General features: G+C 35.2%; 7 non-coding genes across 7 annotated transcripts; all 7 read right to left on the bottom strand.

Moving 5' to 3' along the window:
• Window positions 1-2,793: 2,793 nt before the first annotated feature.
• Window positions 2,794-2,865, bottom strand: trnac-gca (transfer RNA cysteine (anticodon GCA)). The gene has a single exon. It is a non-coding gene; the product is annotated as a tRNA-Cys (tRNA).
• Window positions 2,866-5,259: 2,394 nt separating this feature from the next.
• On the bottom strand, window positions 5,260-5,331 carry trnay-gua (transfer RNA tyrosine (anticodon GUA)). The gene has a single exon. It is a non-coding gene; the product is annotated as a tRNA-Tyr (tRNA).
• Window positions 5,332-7,799: 2,468 nt separating this feature from the next.
• On the bottom strand, window positions 7,800-7,871 carry trnac-gca (transfer RNA cysteine (anticodon GCA)). The gene has a single exon. It is a non-coding gene; the product is annotated as a tRNA-Cys (tRNA).
• Window positions 7,872-12,233: 4,362 nt separating this feature from the next.
• Window positions 12,234-12,305, bottom strand: trnac-gca (transfer RNA cysteine (anticodon GCA)). Its single transcript has one exon. It is a non-coding gene; the product is annotated as a tRNA-Cys (tRNA).
• A 4,369-nt stretch (window positions 12,306-16,674) lies between these two features.
• Window positions 16,675-16,746, bottom strand: trnac-gca (transfer RNA cysteine (anticodon GCA)). Its single transcript has one exon. It is a non-coding gene; the product is annotated as a tRNA-Cys (tRNA).
• A 2,455-nt stretch (window positions 16,747-19,201) lies between these two features.
• On the bottom strand, window positions 19,202-19,273 carry trnac-gca (transfer RNA cysteine (anticodon GCA)). Its single transcript has one exon. It is a non-coding gene; the product is annotated as a tRNA-Cys (tRNA).
• A 2,489-nt stretch (window positions 19,274-21,762) lies between these two features.
• trnac-gca (transfer RNA cysteine (anticodon GCA)) lies at window positions 21,763-21,834 on the bottom strand. Its single transcript has one exon. It is a non-coding gene; the product is annotated as a tRNA-Cys (tRNA).
• Between the last annotated feature and the right edge of the window lie 1,795 nt (window positions 21,835-23,629).

The raw sequence follows: 23,629 nt of genomic DNA, 5'->3' as shown, positions 1-23,629 counted from the left end.
TTGTGACTCCATATTGTGCCCTTGTACATTCATTATTATTAATGTATCTTCAGATTAACTTTGAAGGAAACCGTATCATAATTGTGAGTTATAAAGAATAAAAAGGTGTCCAGTCTCTGAGCCACCTCATGCGTTTCCCATACAACATCAGGTCATAATAAAAGGATGACTGGATGACTGGGAGAATTGGTCGCAATACATATAGTCGTCACTACGAACAATGAAAATGTTTTACATTCATGCAAAAAGCTGTTCGGAAAATATTTATTTTTGGCATCCGTACAAAAGATGAGTATTAAAAAAAGAGTCTGGAGAAAGATGCCAAAGAGACACTGCCTAGGTAATGCTTTCTAGTTTTTTTTGTTTTTTAGGTTTCTATTAGGAAGATAGGTTAGACACATTTTAATTAGGGACGATGGCAAATAAACCCTATGTAGCTACCAGATCACTGCTTTCTATGTGTTTTTATTGGGAAGATGGGTGTTTAATACATTTTTATTTGGGAAGATGGCAAATAAACTATAATAAAAATAAAACTAATTGCATTTTTAGTTTTATTTTTATTATAGTTTATTTGCCATCTTCCCAAATAAAAATTTATTAAACACCCATCTTCCCAATAAAAACACATAGAAAGCAGTGATCTGGTAGCTACATAGGGTTTATTTGTCAACTTAATATATTTAACATTATTAAATGTGGTAAAACAATTGTCGTTGGATTGTTTGCACTGCCATCTACAGTCCGGAGGATTAATTACATACAGTACAGCCAATCATCCCGACCTTCCTTTTAGTAAGAACTTGCACTGATAGGAATACAGCCCCCTTTAAGATATTACTTTTCAAGCTTTAACACAATTTATAAGAGGACTGAAATGACTCATAATTACCTTGGCATTTACTGACGACGTCTGACTGCGATGTCCTTTTCAACAGGGCTTTCACGCGTGTATCAAACCCATTGTCTGTCAGTATTCCTATATGTACAACAATCACAAATTAAATCAAATGTGCAGTTTACAATAATGTAATTATTGATGTAGGATTGTAATGGAAAACGTTGTTGTTAGCAAGGAGTGTGCAGAGCTGAAAAACCAAGTCGACAGTCGTCTTAAGTTAGCTACCACAAAATGCTCGTGCTATGAATTTAATTAAAAAACAGAGTTAGCTTTTGCAACAGAACTGCAGACAATACTAATAACTTAAAATGAGTGCAACATTAAATATCTAGAAATGCTAAATACAGTTTATACTACCTTCTTTTAATTCGTTCTTCAGCTAATCATACTGATCATTGTAGTCTGCCATATTCCACTGGGAAAAAAAAAAGATATGTAATTACTAATTCGCTAAAAACGGAACGTGGAAGCCAATGGAAGCCCATTTCCGGCACAAATAAAAAAAGAAATACATTTTAAAATTACATTATAAGTTCGACATACTATCTCATTATTTTTAATTAGTATCACCTTATTTTGATTTACTATCTCCTTATTTTGACTTCACTATCTCATAAGCATACATAATTAAGATTATTAGAAACATTAAATAAAACGCAAACATGTATTCATGTATGCCAACTTAGAAAATCCTAGATGGCTGCGAGAAAAAAATAGTACATTTTATTTAAAAATATATATTTTTGTACAGTTAAATCTCTTTTTGTATTCAAAGGCTTGCTTAATTTATAGCAAGATTGGTCATTATTAGCAATGCATCTTAGATTTTAGTTGATTAAATTCATAAACCCACCCTATTATATACAATGTTAGAAATAAAACGTTTTCAAAGTTCAAACTACTCCTTTTACGATAAAATGTAATTATAACACTAAGATTATGAAGAAAGAGTTATTGGTGTATGTTTTCATTTAAAGGATACGGTTCTGGTTTTCCATCGTCTGATTTTCAACACTGCAAAACACCAGCAACCTATATTATAAAAGTAATTAAAAAATGTGAAAAAATATACGTAGTTTCTTTAACGTATTTTCAAATTAACGTACAACACATTGAACTGCACTAACTCACGCTGTCCTATTAAGGTACGTTTGTGTACGTATATTAATATAGGCCTATTTAATTTGTGTATTTTTTTTTTTTTTTTTTTTAATTGTTCTAGTACTCACCGGTCTCTCGAGCAAGTAAAACTGCACTGCTAAACTTCTGTCCAGCTATTCCAGTAACCGTAAAAAGGGGGAGGGGATAGTATGGCTTGAAGAGGTCTGACGATTGACTCGAGGAGGTCTGACGATTGACTCGAGGAGGGGTGACGATTGACTCAAGGAGGTCTGACGATTGACTCGAGGAGGTCTGACGATTGACTCGAGGAGGGGTGACGATTGACGCGAGGAGGTCTGACGATTGACTCGAGGAGGTCTGACGATTGACTCGAGGAGGGGTGAGGTCTGATGTCTGATGATTGACTCGAGGAGGGGTGACGATTGACTTGAGGAGGGGTGAGGTCTGAGGATGTCCTAAAATGGACACCGTATTGGCGTTCACTGTTAACCGAAAGGTTTGTGGTTTGAGCTCTAACAGGAACTCTTTTTTATATTAAACTGGCCAGCCAGATTGCCTTCCCAGGCGGCCTTCTCAAGAGAGGCCAAGCTTCTAATTTCTCCAGTTGTAAAGGGTGCGGTGGCCAAGTGGTAAGGTGTTTGGTCCTGTAAATTGAGGATCACGTCTTCAAACCCTGTCTGTACCTTGTTGCTGTCTTTGAAACACTATTTTTTGCTTCTAGCTGAAATAAAAAATGTTAACGTTCATTTTGTATTTTAATTTAGAAAAAAAGGGAGCACTCGGATTTGAGCCGGGGACCTCTTGATCTGCAGTCAAATGCTCTACCACTGAGCTATACCCCCGAGTTATTAGCCTACTCCAGCTATGCCCTTTTCTGCCAAGCACAACCAACGGTGCCGAGTTGCAGTTTCAGAAATGCAACCTATCAATGGCAAGTTATTTTTAGATAAAATAGATAATAATCAGAAAATGCTTAACGTTTTTTATTTCAAGAAATTAAACTAAATACAAAATATAGTGTTGAAAAAAAGAGAGAAGCTTTATGGTTTCTGAAGTACGTTATAACGTTCCCCAAAATGTTCTGAAAACAAGGACACCAAGTCCAAGATGCCACTGTAACACATTTTTTAGTGCATTTTGTTTTTATTGGAAGAGAGTCAAATACAGCCAAAAAATGTCTGGTCATGGGGGGAGCATCCCACTGAAAAATGCTCGGTCCTTTAAACGGTTTAGCAAAGGTTGGTTTGCTTGAGCTCACCCTAGAAAAGTGGTTGTTATTTTATTTTTTAATATATTAAATTGAAAGCCACAGCTTGCCTTGTCAGACGTCTTTGACAGATTATTTAAGAAGCGCCATGCTTTGCATTCTTATGACAGTCATCATTTTCATGTTATGTATTCTTCATGGTAACAGTGAAGATGCTTTCCAAGTCAATTTCTATAAATATAAGGGGACACTCTGATATTCCTTTTTACATGTTATGTCCGAGATTGGTTAAATGTAATTTTTTATTAAATGTTTCCATTAAGATTCAACTCACAGCACAACAATTTGTTATCTTATGGTGCTGCTACAGTTGTATTGATTTAAAAACTACATACTATTAGCATGTGCCTTGTTTTATGGTTACTCCTTACTCAGCAATGCGACCATAGCTTCACTCTAATATGAACTCCATTGAATGTAAAACAAAGGCCCTGTCCACACTATGCCTTTAAACCGTATTAGTTGCGTTTAAGCCGGCTTAAAAGTGCTAAATACGGTTTGCGTCCACACTACGCAGCATTTAATACCGTACTCGAGACCACCTCAGGAGGTAGTCTCGAGTCCGGTTCTAATTAGATCGCATCAGGTAGTGCGGTTTCTCAGAAGTGTGGACGCTGTAATACCAAACTACATGTTTTGTGTATCCTCCAATATCCCAAAATGCTTTGTGGTATGTTTGGCGAAATACTCAGAGCAGGCGCCCGAAGGAGTTGCTATCACTGTACACTCCGCACTAAGTATTCATTTTTATGCTTCAAAAAATCTTTCAGGACATCTCTGTTAAACTAGTGGGGAAAATCGTATTTTTCTTGAATCGTACTTGTACTTGCTAGAACCAAAGTCATTGTATTTATCTTGCTCTTAACCGTATTATTACTTGTACTGTGATCCTTGAAATGTATTTTTGTTTACGACTGTAAGACGCCCAGGATAAGGGCGGCTGCTAAGAAATAAATAAATAAATAAATAAATAAATAATTAATTAATAATAATAATAATAATAATAATAATAATAATAATAATAATAATAATAATAATTAATAAATAAATAAATAAATAAATAAACAAAAACACAGCGTTAAATTAGGCGACTGCAAAAATGAAATGCGAGTTAAAAGTAGGATCGGGAATGAACAAATTACGTATTTTGTCAGCTCTGTTTGAAATAAAATTAAGAGGATCAGAATTAGGCTCAGGCAAGATATGAAGGTAAAAACAAAGATTGTTTTGTAATTAACAGCTTTTTCTGAGTTTAATTATAAAACAGAATCAGCTCAATTTGTTTAAAGGGACTTCACCTGATTAAAAATAAAACCTGAAAACTTCAAGCCCTACTTGTGTGTGTGTTCGGATTTACTTTTTCCGCAATACTGGTAATATTTAATTTATGCAATATTTAATTTATGCAAACTGCAGTTACTGACAGGCTTGATAATTGAGGCAATACTGAATCTTTCAGTTAATTCTTATGAAAAAATAAATAAAAAATTGGTGTATGCTACAGCCGGTAGATGGTGTCAAGTATTAAAAAAAAAATACTATTTGCAAAATAGTATTTACTAATTTCTATTGATAATATATTTCTGGCAACCTATTTTATGTTTGTATTTTAAATACATTTGGAGACCACTGTTGTCTTTTTAAATATTTTCCGTGACTATGTTGCCATCCTTGGTGTTCACTGTTAACCGAAAGGTTTGTGGTTTGAGCTCAAACAGGAACTCTTTTTTATATTAAACTGGCCAGCCAGATTGCCTTCCCAGGCGGCCTTCTCAAGAGAGGCCAAGCTTCTAATTTCTCCAGTTGTAAAGAGTGCGGTGGCCAAGTGGTAAGGTGTTTGGTCCCGTAAATTGAGGATCACGTCTTCAAACCCTGTCTGTACCTTGTTGCTGTCTTTGAAACACTATTTTTTGCTTCTAGCTGAAATAAAAAATGTTAACGTGCATTTTGTATTTTAATTTAGAAAAAAAGGGGGCACTTGGATTTGAACCGGGGACCACTTGATCTACAGTCAAATGCTCTACCACTGAGCTATACCCCCAACTCACTAGCCTATTCCAGCTATGCCCTTTTCTGCCAAGCACAATCAACGGTGCCGAGCTGCAGTTTCAGAAATGCAACCTATCAATGGCTAGTTATTTTTTACCTTGTGTCCCGCAGCAATATTTTTCAACAAAACATTCAAGAAGTATTGTATAAGGTCCGTCAAGTAATAGAATAACACGTTGTTATACATGTATCTCTTTGAAAACACTAAGCGAAATAGATAATAATCAGAAAATGCTTAACGTTTTTTATTTCAAGAAATTAAACTAAATACAAAATATAGTGTTGAAAAAAAGAGAGAAGCTTTATGGTTTCTGAAGTACGTTATAACGTTCCCCCAAATGTTCTGAAAACAAGGACACCAAGTCCAAGATGCCACTGTAACACATTTTTTAGTGCATTTTGTTTTTATTGGAAGAGAGTCAAATACAGCCAAAAAATGTCTGGTCATGGGGGGAGCATCCCACTGAAAAACACTCGGTCCTTCAAAGGGTTTAGCAAAGGTTGGTTTGCTTGAGCTCACCCTAGAAAAGTGGTTGTTACTTTATTTTTTAATATATTAAATTGAAAGCCACAGCTTGCCTTGTCAGACGTCTTTGACAGATTATTTAAGAAGCGCCATGCTTTGCATTCTTATGACAGTCATCATTTTCATGTTACGTATTCTTCATGGTAACAGTGAAGATGCTTTCCAAGTCAATTTCTATAAATATAAGGGGACACTCTGATATTCCTTTTTACATGTTATGTCCGAGATTGGTTAAATGTAATTTTTTATTAAATGTTTCCATTAAGATTCAACTCACAGCACAACAATTTGTTATCTTATGGTGCTGCTACAGTTGTATTGATTTAAAAACTACATACTATTAGCATGTGCCTTGTTTTATGGTTACTCCTTACTCAGCAATGCGACCATAGCTTCACTCTAATATGAACTCCATTGAATGTAAAACAAAGGCCCTGTCCACACTATGCCTTTAAACCGTATTAGTTGCGTTTAAGCCGGCTTAAAAGTGCTAAATACGGTTTGCGTCCACACTACGCAGCATTTAATACCGTACTCGAGACCACCTCAGGAGGTAGTCTCGAGTCCGGTTCTAATTAGATCGCATCAGGTAGTGCGGTTTATCAGAAGTGTGGATGCTGTAATACCAAACTACATGTTTTGTGTATCCTCCAATATCCCAAAATGCTTTGTGGTATGTTTGGCGAAATACTCAGAGCAGGCGCCCAAAGGAGTTGCTATCACTGTACACTCCGCACTAGGTATTCATTTTTATGCTTCAAAAAATCTTTCAGGACATCTCTGTTAAACTAGTGGGGAAAATCGTATTTTTCTTGAATCGTACTTGTACTTGCTAGAACCAAAGTCATTGTATTTATCTTGCTCTTAACCGTATTATTACTTGTACTGTGATCCTTGAAATGTATTTTTGTTTACGACTGTAAGTCGCCCAGGATAAGGGCGGCTGCTAAGAAATAAATAAATAAATAAATAAATAAATAATAAATAATAATAATAATAATAATAATAATAATAATAATAAATAAATAAACAAAAACACAGCGTTAAATTAGGCGACTGCAAAAATGAAATGCGAGTTAAAAATAGGATCGGGAATGAACAAATTACGTATTTTGTCAGCTCTGTTTGAAATAAAATTAAGAGGACCAGAATTAGGCTCAGGCAAGATATGAAGGTAAAAACAAAGATGGTTTTGTAATTAACAGCTTTTTCTGAGTTTAATTCTAAAACAGAGTCAGCTCAATTTGTTTAAAGGGACTTCACCTGATTAAAAATAAAACCTGAAAACTTCAAGCCCTACTTGTGTGTGTGTTCGGATTTACTTTTTCCGCAATACTGGTAATATTTAATTTATGCAATATTTAATTTATGCAAACTGCAGTTACTGACAGGCTTGATAATTGAGGCAATACTGAATCTTTCAGTTAATTCTTATGAAAAAATAAATAAAAAATTGGTGTATGCTACAGCCGGTAGATGGTGTCAAGTATTAAAAAAAAAATACTATTTGCAAAATAGTATTTACTAATTTCTATTGATAATATATTTCTGGCAACCTATTTTATGTTTGTATTTTAAATACATTTGGAGACCAGTGTTGTCTTTTTAAATATTTTCCGTGACTATGTTGCCATCCTTGGCGTTCACTGTTAACCGAAAAGTTTGTGGTTTGAGCTCAAACAGGAACTCTTTTTTATATTAAACTGGCCAGCCAGATTGCCTTCCCAGGCGGCCTTCTCAAGAGAGGCCAAGCTTCTAATTTCTCCAGTTGTAAAGGGTGCGGTGGCCAAGTGGTAAGGTGTTTGGTCCCGTAAATTGAGGATCACGTCTTCAAACCCTGTCTGTACCTTGTTGCTGTCTTTGAAACACTATTTTTTGCTTCTAGCTGAAATAAAAAATGTTAACGTGCATTTTGTATTTTAATTTAGAAAAAAAGGGGGCACTCGGATTTGAACCGGGGACCTCTTGATCTGCAGTCAAATGCTCTACCACTGAGCTATACCCCCAACTCACTAGCCTATTCCAGCTATGCCCTTTTCTGCCAAGCACAACCAACGGTGCCGAGCTGCAGTTTCAGAAATGCAACCTATCAATGGCTAGTTATTTTTTACCTTGTGTCCCGCAGCAATATTTTTCAACAAAACATTCAAGAAGTATTGTATAAGGTCCGTCAAGTAATAGAATAACACGTTGTTATACATGTATCTCTTTGAAAACACTAAGCGAAATAGATAATAATCAGAAAATGCTTAACGTTTTTTATTTCAAGAAATTAAACTAAATACAAAATATAGTGTTGAAAAAAAGAGAGAAGCTTTATGGTTTCTGAAGTACGTTATAACGTTCCCACAAATGTTCTGAAAACAAGGACACCAAGTCCAAGATGCCACTGTAACACATTTTTTAGTGCATTTTGTTTTTATTGGAAGAGAGTCAAATACAGCCAAAAAATGTCTGGTCATGGGGGGAGCATCCCACTGAAAAACACTCGGTCCTTCAAAGGGTTTAGCAAAGGTTGGTTTGCTTGAGCTCACCCTAGAAAAGTGGTTGTTACTTTATTTTTTAATATATTAAATTGAAAGCCACAGCTTGCCTTGTCAGACGTCTTTGACAGATTATTTAAGAAGCGCCATGCTTTGCATTCTTATGACAGTCATCATTTTCATGTTAGGTATTCTTCATGGTAACAGTGAAGATGCTTTCCAAGTCAATTTCTATAAATATAAGGGGACACTCTGATATTCCTTTTTACATGTTATGTCCGAGATTGGTTAAATGTAATTTTTTATTAAATGTTTCCATTAAGATTCAACTCACAGCACAACAATTTGTTATCTTATGGTGCTGCTACAGTTGTATTGATTTAAAAACTACATACTATTAGCATGTGCCTTGTTTTATGGTTACTCCTTACTCAGCAATGCGACCATAGCTTCACTCTAATATGAACTCCATTGAATGTAAAACAAAGGCCCTGTCCACACTATGCCTTTAAACCGTATTAGTTGCGTTTAAGCCGGCTTAAAAGTGCTAAATACGGTTTGCGTCCACACTACGCAGCATTTAATATCGTACTCGAGACCACCTCAGGAGGTAGTCTCGAGTCCGGTTCTAATTAGATCGCATCAGGTAGTGCGGTATATCAGAAGTGTGGACGCTGTAATACCAAACTACATGTTTTGTGTATCCTCCAATATCCCAAAATGCTTTGTGGTATGTTTGGCGAAATACTCAGAGCAGGCGCCCGAAGGAGTTGCTATCACTGTACACTCCGCACTAGGTATTCATTTTTATGCTTCAAAAAATCTTTCAGGACATCTCTGTTAAACTAGTGGGGAAAATCGTATTTTTCTTGAATCGTACTTGTACTTGCTAGAACCAAAGTCATTGTATTTATCTTGCTCTTAACCGTATTATTACTTGTACTGTGATCCTTGAAATGTATTTTTGTTTACGACTGTAAGTAGCCCAGGATAAGAGCGGCTGCTAAGAAAGAAAGAAAGAAATAAATAAATAATAATAATAATAATAATAATAATAATAATAATAATAATAATAAATAAATAAATAAACAAAAACACAGCGTTAAATTAGGCGACTGCAAAAATGAAATGTGAGTTAAAAGTAGGATCGGGAATGAACAAATTACGTAATTTGTCAGCTCTGTTTGAAATAAAATTAAGAGGACCAGAATTAGGCTCAGGCAAGATATGAAGGTAAAAACAAAGATTGTTTTGTAATTAACAGCTTTTTCTGAGTTTAATTCTAAAACAGAATCAGCTCAATTTGTTTAAAGGGACTTCACCTGATTAAAAATAAAACCTGAAAACTTCAAGCCCTACTTGTGTGTGTGTTCGGATTTACTTTTTCCGCAATACTGGTAATATTTAATTTATGCAATATTTAATTTATGCAAACTGCAGTTACTGACAGGCTTGATAATTGAGGCAATACTGAATCTTTCAGTTAATTCTTATGAAAAAATAAATAAAAAATTGGTGTATGCTACAGCCGGTAGATGGTGTCAAGTATTAAAAAAAAAATACTATTTGCAAAATAGTATTTACTAATTTCTATTGATAATATATTTCTGGCAACCTATTTTATGTTTGTATTTTAAATACATTTGGAGACCACTGTTGTCTTTTTAAATATTTTCCGTGACTATGTTGCCATCCTTGGCGTTCACTGTTAACCGAAAGGTTTGTGGTTTGAGCTCAAACAGGAACTCTTTTTTATATTAAACTGGCCAGCCAGATTGCCTTCCCAGGCGGCCTTCTCAAGAGAGGCCAAGCTTCTAATTTCTCCAGTTGTAAAGGGTGCGGTGGCCAAGTGGTAAGGTGTTTGGTCCCGTAAATTGAGGATCACGTCTTCAAACCCTGTCTGTACCTTGTTGCTGTCTTTGAAACACTATTTTTTGCTTCTAGCTGAAATAAAAAATGTTAACGTGCATTTTGTATTTTAATTTAGAAAAAAAGGGGGCACTCGGATTTGAACCGGGGATTATTTAAGAAGCGCCATGCTTTGCATTCTTATGACAGTCATCATTTTCATGTTACGTATTCTTCATGGTAACAGTGAAGATGCTTTCCAAGTCAATTTCTATCAATATAAGGGGACACTCTGATATTCCTTTTTACATGTTATGTCCGAGATTGGTTAAATGTAATTTTTTATTAAATGTTTCCATTAAGATTCAACTCACAGCACAACAATTTGTTATCTTATGGTGCTGCTACAGTTGTATTGATTTAAAAACTACATACTATTAGCATGTGCCTTGTTTTATGGTTACTCCTTACTCAGCAATGCGACCATAGCTTCACTCTAATATGAACTCCATTGAATGTAAAACAAAGGCCCTGTCCACACTATGCCTTTAAACCGTATTAGTTGCGTTTAAGCCGGCTTAAAAGTGCTAAATACGGTTTGCGTCCACACTACGCAGCATTTAATACCGTACTCGAGACCACCTCAGGAGGTAGTCTCGAGTCCGGTTCTAATTAGATCGCATCAGGTAGTGCGGTTTATCAGAAGTGTGGACGCTGTAATACCAAACTACATGTTTTGTGTATCCTCCAATATCCCAAAATGCTTTGTGGTATGTTTGGCGAAATACTCAGAGCAGGCGCCTGAAGGAGTTGCTATCACTGTACACTCCGCACTAGGTATTCATTTTTATGCTTCAAAAAATCTTTCAGGACATCTCTGTTAAACTAGTGGGGAAAATCGTATTTTTCTTGAATCGTACTTGTACTTGCTAGAACCAAAGTCATTGTATTTATCTTGCTCTTAACCGTATTATTACTTGTACTGTGATCCTTGAAATGTATTTTTGTTTACGACTGTAAGTCGCCCAGGATAAGGGCGGCTGCTAAGAAATAAATAAATAAATAAATAAATAAATAAATAATAATAATAATAATAATAATAATAATAATAATAATAATAATAAATAAATAAACAAAAACACAGCGTTAAATTAGGCGACTGCAAAAATCAAATGTGAGTTAAAAGTAGGATCGGGAATGAACAAATTACGTATTTTGTCAGCTCTGTTTGAAATAAAATTAAGAGGACCAGAATTAGGCTCAGGCAAGATATGAAGGTAAAAACAAAGATTGTTTTGTAATTAACAGCTTTTTCTGAGTTTAATTCTAAAACAGAGTCAGCTCAATTTGTTTAAAGGGACTTCACCTGATTAAAAATAAAACCTGAAAACTTCAAGCCCTACTTGTGTGTGTGTTCGGATTTACTTTTTCCGCAATACTGGTAATATTTAATTTATGCAATATTTAATTTATGCAAACTGCAGTTACTGACAGGCTTGATAATTGAGGCAATACTGAATCTTTCAGTTAATTCTTATGAAAAAATAAATAAAAAATTGGTGTATGCTACAGCCGGTAGATGGTGTCAAGTATTAAAAAAAAAATACTATTTGCAAAATAGTATTTACTAATTTCTATTGATAATATATTTCTGGCAACCTATTTTATGTTTGTATTTTAAATACATTTGGAGACCAGTGTTGTCTTTTTAAATATTTTCCGTGACTATGTTGCCATCCTTGGCGTTCACTGTTAACCGAAAAGTTTGTGGTTTGAGCTCAAACAGGAACTCTTTTTTATATTAAACTGGCCAGCCAGATTGCCTTCCCAGGCGGCCTTCTCAAGAGAGGCCAAGCTTCTAATTTCTCCAGTTGTAAAGGGTGCGGTGGCCAAGTGGTAAGGTGTTTGGTCCCGTAAATTGAGGATCACGTCTTCAAACCCTGTCTGTACCTTGTTGCTGTCTTTGAAACACTATTTTTTGCTTCTAGCTGAAATAAAAAATGTTAACGTGCATTTTGTATTTTAATTTAGAAAAAAAGGGGGCACTCGGATTTGAACCGGGGACCTCTTGATCTGCAGTCAAATGCTCTACCACTGAGCTATACCCCCAACTCACTAGCCTATTCCAGCTATGCCCTTTTCTGCCAAGCACAACCAACGGTGCCGAGCTGCAGTTTCAGAAATGCAACCTATCAATGGCTAGTTATTTTTTACCTTGTGTCCCGCAGCAATATTTTTCAACAAAACATTCAAGAAGTATTGTATAAGGTCCGTCAAGTAATAGAATAACACGTTGTTATACATGTATCTCTTTGAAAACACTAAGCGAAATAGATAATAATCAGAAAATGCTTAACGTTTTTTATTTCAAGAAATTAAACTAAATACAAAATATAGTGTTGAAAAAAAGAGAGAAGCTTTATGGTTTCTGAAGTACGTTATAACGTTCCCCAAAATGTTCTGAAAACAAGGACACCAAGTCCAAGATGCCACTGTAACACATTTTTTAGTGCATTTTGTTTTTATTGGAAGAGAGTCAAATACAGCCAAAAAATGTCTGGTCATGGGGGGAGCATCCCACTGAAAAACACTCGGTCCTTCAAAGGGTTTAGCAAAGGTTGGTTTGCTTGAGCTCACCCTAGAAAAGTGGTTGTTACTTTATTTTTTAATATATTAAATTGAAAGCCACAGCTTGCCTTGTCAGACGTCTTTGACAGATTATTTAAGAAGCGCCATGCTTTGCATTCTTATGACAGTCATCATTTTCATGTTACGTATTCTTCATGGTAACAGTGAAGATGCTTTCCAAGTCAATTTCTATAAATATAAGGGGACACTCTGATATTCCTTTTTACATGTTATGTCCGAGATTGGTTAAATGTAATTTTTTATTAAATGTTTCCATTAAGATTCAACTCACAGCACAACAATTTGTTATCTTATGGTGCTGCTACAGTTGTATTGATTTAAAAACTACATACTATTAGCATGTGCCTTGTTTTATGGTTACTCCTTACTCAGCAATGCGACCATAGCTTCACTCTAATATGAACTCCATTGAATGTAAAACAAAGGCCCTGTCCACACTATGCCTTTAAACCGTATTAGTTGCGTTTAAGCCGGCTTAAAAGTGCTAAATACGGTTTGCGTCCACACTACGCAGCATTTAATACCGTACTCGAGACCACCTCAGGAGGTAGTCTCGAGTCCGGTTCTAATTAGATCGCATCAGGTAGTGCGGTTTATCAGAAGTGTGGATGCTGTAATACCAAACTACATGTTTTGTGTATCCTCCAATATCCCAAAATGCTTTGTGGTATGTTTGGCGAAATACTCAGAGCAGGCGCCCAAAGGAGTTGCTATCACTGTACACTCCGCACTAGGTATTCATTTTTATGCTTCAAAAAATCTTTCAGGACATCTCTGTTAAACTAGTGGGGAAAATCGTATTTTTCTTGAATCGTACTTGTACTTGCTAGAACCAAAGTCATTGTATTTATCTTGCTCTTAACCGTATTATTACTTGTACTGTGATCCTTGAAATGTATTTTTGTTTACGACTGTAAGTCGCCCAGGATAAGGGCGGCTGCTAATAAATAAATAAATAAATAAATAAATAAATAAATAAATAAATAATAATAATAATAATAATAATAATAATAATAATAATAATAAATAAATAAACAAAAACACAGCGTTAAATTAGGCGACTGCAAAAATGAAATGCGAGTTAAAAATAGGATCGGGAATGAACAAATTACGTATTTTGTCAGCTCTGTTTGAAATAAAATTAAGAGGACCAGAATTAGGCTCAGGCAAGATATGAAGGTAAAAACAAAGATTGTTTTGTAATTAACAGCTTTTTCTGAGTTTAATTCTAAAACAGAGTCAGCTCAATTTGTTTAAAGGGACTTCACCTGATTAAAAATAAAACCTGAAAACTTCAAGCCCTACTTGTGTGTGTGTTCGGATTTACTTTTTCCGCAATACTGGTAATATTTAATTTATGCAATATTTAATTTATGCAAACTGCAGTTACTGACAGGCTTGATAATTGAGGCAATACTGAATCTTTCAGTTAATTCTTATGAAAAAATAAATAAAAAATTGGTGTATGCTACAGCCGGTAGATGGTGTCAAGTATTAAAAAAAAAATACTATTTGCAAAATAGTATTTACTAATTTCTATTGATAATATATTTCTGGCAACCTATTTTATGTTTGTATTTTAAATACATTTGGAGACCAGTGTTGTCTTTTTAAATATTTTCCGTGACTATGTTGCCATCCTTGGCGTTCACTGTTAACCGAAAAGTTTGTGGTTTGAGCTCAAACAGGAACTCTTTTTTATATTAAACTGGCCAGCCAGATTGCCTTCCCAGGCGGCCTTCTCAAGAGAGGCCAAGCTTCTAATTTCTCCAGTTGTAAAGGGTGCGGTGGCCAAGTGGTAAGGTGTTTGGTCCCGTAAATTGAGGATCACGTCTTCAAACCCTGTCTGTACCTTGTTGCTGTCTTTGAAACACTATTTTTTGCTTCTAGCTGAAATAAAAAATGTTAACGTGCATTTTGTATTTTAATTTAGAAAAAAAGGGGGCACTCGGATTTGAACCGGGGATTATTTAAGAAGCGCCATGCTTTGCATTCTTATGACAGTCATCATTTTCATGTTACGTATTCTTCATGGTAACAGTGAAGATGCTTTCCAAGTCAATTTCTATCAATATAAGGGGACACTCTGATATTCCTTTTTACATGTTATGTCCGAGATTGGTTAAATGTAATTTTTTATTAAATGTTTCCATTAAGATTCAACTCACAGCACAACAATTTGTTATCTTATGGTGCTGCTACAGTTGTATTGATTTAAAAACTACATACTATTAGCATGTGCCTTGTTTTATGGTTACTCCTTACTCAGCAATGCGACCATAGCTTCACTCTAATATGAACTCCATTGAATGTAAAACAAAGGCCCTGTCCACACTATGCCTTTAAACCGTATTAGTTGCGTTTAAGCCGGCTTAAAAGTGCTAAATACGGTTTGCGTCCACACTACGCAGCATTTAATACCGTACTCGAGACCACCTCAGGAGGTAGTCTCGAGTCCGGTTCTAATTAGATCGCATCAGGTAGTGCGGTTTATCAGAAGTGTGGACGCTGTAATACCAAACTACATGTTTTGTGTATCCTCCAATATCCCAAAATGCTTTGTGGTATGTTTGGCGAAATACTCAGAGCAGGCGCCTGAAGGAGTTGCTATCACTGTACACTCCGCACTAGGTATTCATTTTTATGCTTCAAAAAATCTTTCAGGACATCTCTGTTAAACTAGTGGGGAAAATCGTATTTTTCTTGAATCGTACTTGTACTTGCTAGAACCAAAGTCATTGTATTTATCTTGCTCTTAACCGTATTATTACTTGTACTGTGATCCTTGAAATGTATTTTTGTTTACGACTGTAAGTCGCCCAGGATAAGGGCGGCTGCTAAGAAATAAATAAATAAATAAATAAATAAATAATAATAATAATAATAATAATAATAATAATAATAATAATAATAATAAATAAATAAACAAAAACACAGCGTTAAATTAGGCGACTGCAAAAATCAAATGTGAGTTAAAAGTAGGATCGGGAATGAACAAATTACGTATTTTGTCAGCTCTGTTTGAAATAAAATTAAGAGGACCAGAATTAGGCTCAGGCAAGATATGAAGGTAAAAACAAAGATTGTTTTGTAATTAACAGCTTTTTCTGAGTTTAATTATAAAACAGAATCAGCTCAATTTGTTTAAAGGGACTTCACCTGATTAAAAATAAAACCTGAAAACTTCAAGCCCTACTTGTGTGTGTGTTCGGATTTACTTTTTCCGCAATACTGGTAATATTTAATTTATGCAATATTTAATTTATGTAAACTGCAGTTACTGACAGGCTTGATAATTGAGGCAATACTGAATCTTTCAGTTAATTCTTATGAAAAAATAAATAAAAAATTGGTGTATGCTACAGCCGGTAGATGGTGTCAAGTATTAAAAAAAAATACTATTTGCAAAATAGTATTTACTAATTTCTATTGATAATATATTTCTGGCAACCTATTTTATGTTTGTATTTTAAATACATTTGGAGACCAGTGTTGTCTTTTTAAATATTTTCCGTGACTATGTTGCCATCCTTGGCGTTCACTGTTAACCGAAAGGTTTGTGGTTTGAGCTCAAACAGGAACTCTTTTTTATATTAAACTGGCCAGCCAGATTGCCTTCCCAGGCGGCCTTCTCAAGAGAGGCCAAGCTTCTAATTTCTCCAGTTGTAAAGGGTGCGGTGGCCAAGTGGTAAAGTGTTTGGTCCCGTAAATTGAGGATCACGTCTTCAAACCCTGTCTGTACCTTGTTGCTGTCTTTGAAACACTATTTTTTGCTTCTAGCTGAAATAAAAAATGTTAACGTGCATTTTGTATTTTAATTTAGAAAAAAAGGGGGCACTCGGATTTGAACCGGGGACCTTTTGATCTGCAGTCAAATGCTCTACCACTGAGCTATACCCCCAACTCACTAGCCTATTCCAGCTATGCCCTTTTCTGCCAAGCACAACCAACGGTGCCGAGCTGCAGTCAGAAATGCAACCTATCAATGGCTAGTTATTTTTTACCTTGTGTCCCGCAGCAATATTTTTCAACAAAACATTCAAGAAGTATTGTATAAGGTCCGTCAAGTAATAGAATAACACGTTGTTATACATGTATCTCTTTGAAAACACTAAGCGAAATAGATAATAATCAGAAAATGCTTAACGTTTTTTATTTCAAGAAATTAAACTAAATACAAAATATAGTGTCGAAAAAAAGAGAGAAGCTTTATGGTTTCTGAAGTACGTTATAACGTTCCCCAAAATGTTCTGAAAACAAGGACACCAAGTCCAAGATGCCACTGTAACACATTTTTTAGTGCATTTTGTTTTTATTGGAAGAGAGTCAAATACAGCCAAAAAATGTCTGGTCATGGGGGGAGCATCCCACTGAAAAACACTCGGTCCTTCAAAGGGTTTAGCAAAGGTTGGTTTGCTTGAGCTCACCCTAGAAAAGTGGTTGTTACTTTATTTTTTAATATATTAAATTGAAAGCCACAGCTTGCCTTGTCAGACGTCTTTGACAGATTATTTAAGAAGCGCCATGCTTTGCATTCTTATGACAGTCATCATTTTCATGTTACGTATTCTTCATGGTAACAGTGAAGATGCTTTCCAAGTCAATTTCTATAAATATAAGGGGACACTCTGATATTCCTTTTTACATGTTATGTCCGAGATTGGTTAAATGTAATTTTTTATTAAATGTTTCCATTAAGATTCAACTCACAGCACAACAATTTGTTATCTTATGGTGATGCTACAGTTGTATTGATTTAAAAACTACATACTATTAGCACGTGCCTTGTTTTATGGTTACTCCTTACTCAGCAATGCGACCATAGCTTCACTCTAATATGAACTCCATTGAATGTAAAACAAAGGCCCTGTCCACACTATGCCTTTAAACCGTATTAGTTGCGTTTAAGCCGGCTTAAAAGTGCTAAATACGGTTTGCGTCCACACTACGCAGCATTTAATACCGTACTCGAGACCACCTCAGGAGGTAGTCTCGAGTCCGGTTCTAATTAGATCGCATCAGGTAGTGCGGTTTATCAGAAGTGTGGACGCTGTAATACCAAACTACATGTTTTGTGTATCCTCCAATATCCCAAAATGCTTTGTGGTATGTTTGGCGAAATACTCAGAGCAGGCACCTGAAGGAGTTGCTATCACTGTACACTCCGCACTAGGTATTCATTTTTATGCTTCAAAAAATCTTTCAGGACATCTCTGTTAAACTAGTGGGGAAAATCGTATTTTTCTTGAATCGTACTTGTACTTGCTAGAACCAAAGTCATTGTATTTATCTTGCTCTTAACCGTATTATTACTTGTACTGTGATCCTTGAAATGTATTTTTGTTTACGACTGTAAGTCGCCCAGGATAAGGGCGGCTGCTAAGAAATAAATAAATAAATAAATAAATAAAAATAATAATAATAATAATAATAATAATAATAAATAAATAAACAAAAACACAGCGTTAAATTAGGCGACTGCAAAAATGAAATGCGAGTTAAAAGTAGGATCGGGAATGAACAAATTACGTATTTTGTCAGCTCTGTTTGAAATAAAATTAAGAGGACCAGAATTAGGCTCAGGCAAGATATGAAGGTAAAAACAAAGATTGTTTTGTAATTAACAGCTTTTTCTGAGTTTAATTCTAAAACAGAATCAGCTCAATGTGTTTAAAGGGACTTCACCTGATTAAAAATAAAACCTGAAAACTTCAAGCCCTACTTGTGTGTGTGTTCGGATTTACTTTTTCCGCAATACTGGTAATATTTAATTTATGCAATATTTAATTTATGCAAACTGCAGTTACTGACAGGCTTGATAATTGAGGCAATACTGAATCTTTCAGTTAATTCTTATGAAAAAATAAATAAAAAATTGGTGTATGCTACAGCCGGTAGATGGTGTCAAGTATTAAAAAAAAAATACTATTTGCAAAATAGTATTTACTAATTTCTATTGATAATATATTTCTGGCAACCTATTTTATGTTTGTATTTTAAATACATTTGGAGACCAGTGTTGTCTTTTTAAATATTTTCCGTGACTATGTTGCCATCCTTGGCGTTCACTGTTAACCGAAAGGTTTGTGGTTTGAGCTCAAACAGGAACTCTTTTTTATATTAAACTGGCCAGCCAGATTGCCTTCCCAGGCGGCCTTCTCAAGAGAGGCCAAGCTTCTAATTTCTCCAGTTGTAAAGGGTGCGGTGGCCAAGTGGTAAGGTGTTTGGTCCCGTAAATTGAGGATCACGTCTTCAAACCCTGTCTGTACCTTGTTGCTGTCTTTGAAACACTATTTTTTGCTTCTAGCTGAAATAAAAAATGTTAACGTGCATTTTGTATTTTAATTTAGAAAAAAAGGGGGCACTCGGATTTGAACCGGGGACCTCTTGATCTGCAGGCAAATGCTCTACCACTGAGCTATACCCCCAACTCACTAGCCTATTCCAGCTATGCCCTTTTCTGCCAAGCACAACCAACGGTGCCGAGCTGCAGTTTCAGAAATGCAACACATCAATGGCTAGTTATTTTTTACCTTGTGTCCCGCAGCAATATTTTTCAACAAAACATTCAAGAAGTATTGTATAAGGTCCGTCAAGTAATAGAATAACACGTTGTTATACATGTATCTCTTTGAAAACACTAAGCGAAATAGATAATAATCAGAAAATGCTTAACGTTTTTTATTTTAAGAAATTAAACTAAATACAAAATATAGTGTTGAAAAAAAGAGAGAAGCTTTATGGTTTCTGAAGTACGTTATAACGTTCCCCAAAATGTTCTGAAAACAAGGACACCAAGTCCAAGATGCCACTGTAACACATTTTTTAGTGCATTTTGTTTTTATTGGAAGAGAGTCAAATACAGCCAAAAAATGTCTGGTCATGGGGGGAGCATCCCACTGAAAAACACTCGGTCCTTCAAAGGGTTTAGCAAAGGTTGGTTTGCTTGAGCTCACCCTAGAAAAGTGGTTGTTACTTTATTTTTTAATATATTAAATTGAAAGCCACAGCTTGCCTTGTCAGACGTCTTTGACAGATTATTTAAGAAGCGCCATGCTTTGCATTCTTATGACAGTCATCATTTTCATGTTACGTATTCTTCATGGTAACAGTGAAGATGCTTTCCAAGTCAATTTCTATAAATATAAGGGGACACTCTGATATTCCTTTTTACATGTTATGTCCGAGATTGGTTAAATGTAATTTTTTATTAAATGTTTCCATTAAGATTCAACTCACAGCACAACAATTTGTTATCTTATGGTGCTGCTACAGTTGTATTGATTTAAAAACTACATACTATTAGCATGTGCCTTGTTTTATGGTTACTCCTTACTCAGCAATGCGACCATAGCTTCACTCTAATATGAACTCCATTGAATGTAAAACAAAGGCCCTGTCCACACTATGCCTTTAAACCGTATTAGTTGCGTTTAAGCCGGCTTAAAAGTGCTAAATACGGTTTGCGTCCACACTACGCAGCATTTAATACCGTACTCGAGACCACCTCAGGAGGTAGTCTCGAGTCCGGTTCTAATTAGATCGCATCAGGTAGTGCGGTTTATCAGAAGTGTGGACGCTGTAATACCAAACTACATGTTTTGTGTATCCTCCAATATCCCAAAATGCTTTGTGGTATGTTTGGCGAAATACTCAGAGCAGGCGCCTGAAGGAGTTGCTATCACTGTACACTCCGCACTAGGTATTCATTTTTATGCTTCAAAAAATCTTTCAGGACATCTCTGTTAAACTAGTGGGGAAAATCGTATTTTTCTTGAATCGTACTTGTACTTGCTAGAACCAAAGTCATTGTATTTATCTTGCTCTTAACCGTATTATTACTTGTACTGTGATCCTTGAAATGTATTTTTGTTTACGACTGTAAGTCGCCCAGGATAAGGGCGGCTGCTAAGAAATAAATAAATAAATAAATAAATAAATAAATAAAAATAATAATAATAATAATAATAATAATAATAATAATAATAATAATAATAATAATAAATAAATAAACAAAAACACAGCGTTAAATTAGGCGACTGCAAAAATGAAATGCGAGTTAAAAGTAGGATCGGGAATGAACAAATTACGTATTTTGTCAGCTCTGTTTGAAATAAAATTAAGAGGACCAGAATTAGGCTCAGGCAAGATATGAAGGTAAAAACAAAGATTGTTTTGTAATTAACAGCTTTTTCTGAGTTTAATTCTAAAACAGAATCAGCTCAATGTGTTTAAAGGGACTTCACCTGATTAAAAATAAAACCTGAAAACTTCAAGCCCTACTTGTGTGTGTGTTCGGATTTACTTTTTCCGCAATACTGGTAATATTTAATTTATGCAATATTTAATTTATGCAAACTGCAGTTACTGACAGGCTTGATAATTGAGGCAATACTGAATCTTTCAGTTAATTCTTATGAAAAAATAAATAAAAAATTGGTGTATGCTACAGCCGGTAGATGGTGTCAAGTATTAAAAAAAAAATACTATTTGCAAAATAGTATTTACTAATTTCTATTGATAATATATTTCTGGCAACCTATTTTATGTTTGTATTTTAAATACATTTGGAGACCAGTGTTGTCTTTTTAAATATTTTCCGTGACTATGTTGCCATCCTTGGCGTTCACTGTTAACCGAAAGGTTTGTGGTTTGAGCTCAAACAGGAACTCTTTTTTATATTAAACTGGCCAGCCAGATTGCCTTCCCAGGCGGCCTTCTCAAGAGAGGCCAAGCTTCTAATTTCTCCAGTTGTAAAGGGTGCGGTGGCCAAGTGGTAAGGTGTTTGGTCCCGTAAATTGAGGATCACGTCTTCAAACCCTGTCTGTACCTTGTTGCTGTCTTTGAAACACTATTTTTTGCTTCTAGCTGAAATAAAAAATGTTAACGTGCATTTTGTATTTTAATTTAGAAAAAAAGGGGGCACTCGGATTTGAACCGGGGACCTCTTGATCTGCAGTCAAATGCGCTACCACTGAGCTATACCCCCAACTCACTAGCCTATTCCAGCTATGCCCTTTTCTGCCAAGCACAACCAACGGTGCCGAGCTGCAGTTTCAGAAATGCAACACATCAATGGCTAGTTATTTTTTACCTTGTGTCCCGCAGCAATATTTTTCAACAAAACATTCAAGAAGTATTGTATAAGGTCCGTCAAGTAATAGAATAACACGTTGTTATACATGTATCTCTTTGAAAACACTAAGCGAAATAGATAATAATCAGAAAATGCTTAACGTTTTTTATTTCAAGAAATTAAACTAAATACAAAATATAGTGTTGAAAAAAAGAGAGAAGCTTTATGGTTTCTGAAGTACGTTATAACGTTCCCCACAATGTTCTGAAAACAAGGACACCAAGTCCAAGATGCCACTGTAACACATTTTTTAGTGCATTTTGTTTTTATTGGAAGAGAGTCAAATACAGCCAAAAAATGTCTGGTCATGGGGGGAGCATCCCACTGAAAAACACTCGGTCCTTCAAAGGGTTTAGCAAAGGTTGGTTTGCTTGAGCTCACCCTAGAAAAGTGGTTGTTACTTTATTTTTTAATATATTAAATTGAAAGCCACAGCTTGCCTTGTCAGACGTCTTTGACAGATTATTTAAGAAGCGCCATGCTTTGCATTCTTATGACAGTCATCATTTTCATGTTACGTATTCTTCATGGTAACAGTGAAGATGCTTTCCAAGTCAATTTCTATAAATATAAGGGGACACTCTGATATTCCTTTTTACATGTTATGTCCGAGATTGGTTAAATGTAATTTTTTATTAAATGTTTCCATTAAGATTCAACTCACAGCACAACAATTTGTTATCTTATGGTGCTGCTACAGTTGTATTGATTTAAAAACTACATACTATTAGCATGTGCCTTGTTTTATGGTTACTCCTTACTCAGCAATGTGACCATAGCTTCACTCTAATATGAACTCCATTGAATGTAAAACAAAGGCCCTGTCCACACTATGCCTTTAAACCGTATTAGTTGCGTTTAAGCCGGCTTAAAAGTGCTAAATACGGTTTGCGTCCACACTACGCAGCATTTAATACCGTACTCGAGACCACCTCAGGAGGTAGTCTCGAGTCCGGTTCTAATTAGATCGCATCAGGTAGTGCGGTTTATCAGAAGTGTGGACGCTGTAATACCAAACTACATGTTTTGTGTATCCTCCAATATCCCAAAATGCTTTGTGGTATGTTTGGCGAAATACTCAGAGCAGGCGCCTGAAGGAGTTGCTATCACTGTACACTCCGCACTAGGTATTCATTTTTATGCTTCAAAAAATCTTTCAGGACATCTCTGTTAAACTAGTGGGGAAAATCGTATTTTTCTTGAATCGTACTTGTACTTGCTAGAACCAAAGTCATTGTATTTATCTTGCTCTTAACCGTATTATTACTTGTACTGTGATCCTTGAAATGTATTTTTGTTTACGACTGTAAGTCGCCCAGGATAAGGGCGGCTGCTAAGAAATAAATAAATAAATAAATAAATAAATAAATAATAATAATAATAATAATAATAATAATAAATAAATAAACAAAAACACAGCGTTAAATTAGGCGACTGCAAAAATGAAATGCGAGTTAAAAGTAGGATCGGGAATGAACAAATTACGTATTTTGACAGCTCTGTTTGAAATAAAATTAAGAGGACCAGAATTAGGCTCAGGCAAGATATGAAGGTAAAAACAAAGATTGTTTTGTAATTAACAGCTTTTTCTGAGTTTAATTCTAAAACAGAATCAGCTCAATTTGTTTAAAGGGACTTCACCTGATTA

Source organism: Acipenser ruthenus, unplaced genomic scaffold, assembly GCF_902713425.1.
Source record: "Acipenser ruthenus unplaced genomic scaffold, fAciRut3.2 maternal haplotype, whole genome shotgun sequence".
Classification (NCBI taxonomy): domain Eukaryota; kingdom Metazoa; phylum Chordata; class Actinopteri; order Acipenseriformes; family Acipenseridae; genus Acipenser; species Acipenser ruthenus.
Note: the sequence above shows the minus strand (reverse complement) of the source record. Positions and strands in the feature narration are given on the sequence as shown.